Raw genomic sequence first — 1,185 nt, 5'->3', positions numbered from 1 at the left:
GCCGGGCGAAAAGGGAGGCCATGGGCGAGGGAACGGACCCGGATGAGTCAAAGAGGAGGGAGAAGGAAAGAGGAAGGAGGGCGGGGCGGGGGGAGGATGGATGACGAGTGGCAGCAGTGCCTTACTCGAGGTGGATAGACGCAGGAGACGATGAGAACAAGCGAAAGAGTGGCAGACCTGGGGGTCGGCATCGGTCCCACAGAAAGAAATTTATAGCGGCGATTTCACAACGGCGGTAGCAGGCGTGAAAGCATGCTGTTTTAAAAGTACAGATGAGGCTTCGTAGCGAGGGTTCGAGAAAGTATACAACGACTTTAGAAAGTCAACAACGGCATGAAATGCCCTCAAATAAAAGGCAGGCGACGAAGGAGCGCCAACGACAGGCCTGGCGCATTTGCTTTCGGGGGCAAGAGGGGGAGCAGGGGAGGGGTTCATTGGCTACTTGTCTCCTCGGTTCCTTCCCGTCACGGGCACACTCTCCTTCCTTTCCTATATCCACACGAAGCGACTCCGTCCCCATCTATCTACTTTGTCCTCCCTTCGCAGTGTCCTCCCGCGTTCTTTCTTCCATTTAAACCACCGAGTCTATGCAAGCCACCATCGAGTCCAGGCGTCGGAAAGGCCGGTGTTTTCTCAGGTGCCCTCTCATCACCTTCCCCTCCTTCCCTCCCTCCATTCGTTTCACCTCGTCAGACACCTTGCCCAGCCTCCCCTTTCCCTCCCTCCATTCGTTTCGCCTAGTCAAACACCTTTTCCGCCTTGTACAACTGCGCGAACGCCAACGCCCCCGTCGCATACACGCCCGCCGCGATCCCAAAGACCCAGGGCCACTCGTGCGAATAATCCAAAATCATACCCGTACCAAAAGTCCCGAGCGAGCCGACAATCACCGAAAGGGCACTCGTCGCGCCGTAGGTGCTAACGGGGCGAGACAAGGTGGACAAGGAAGCATTGGGGATTTAAAAAGAGGAGCTTTGCATTGATAAACCATTCTTCCAATTCGCATAATCTTGTTCAACAAGTCGTACCCTATCCCTCTCGCTCGTACACGCCAAGTTCCAGATTAAATAAAAGTAGGCTTCCCTCCCTCCCTCCCTCCCCCACGTACATCCCAATGTACTTGTCGGCCAAATCCTGCGTGGCCGTCGCGAATCCAGCGCTGGACATGGAGCCTGCAGCCACGGA

The sequence above is a fragment of the Nannochloropsis gaditana genome, assembly GCF_000240725.1.
Source record: "Nannochloropsis gaditana CCMP526 unplaced genomic scaffold scaffold775, whole genome shotgun sequence".
Classification (NCBI taxonomy): Eukaryota; class Eustigmatophyceae; order Eustigmatales; family Monodopsidaceae; genus Microchloropsis; species Microchloropsis gaditana.
The sequence above is the reverse complement of the archived record's forward strand: the minus strand, read 5'-3'. Positions refer to the sequence as shown.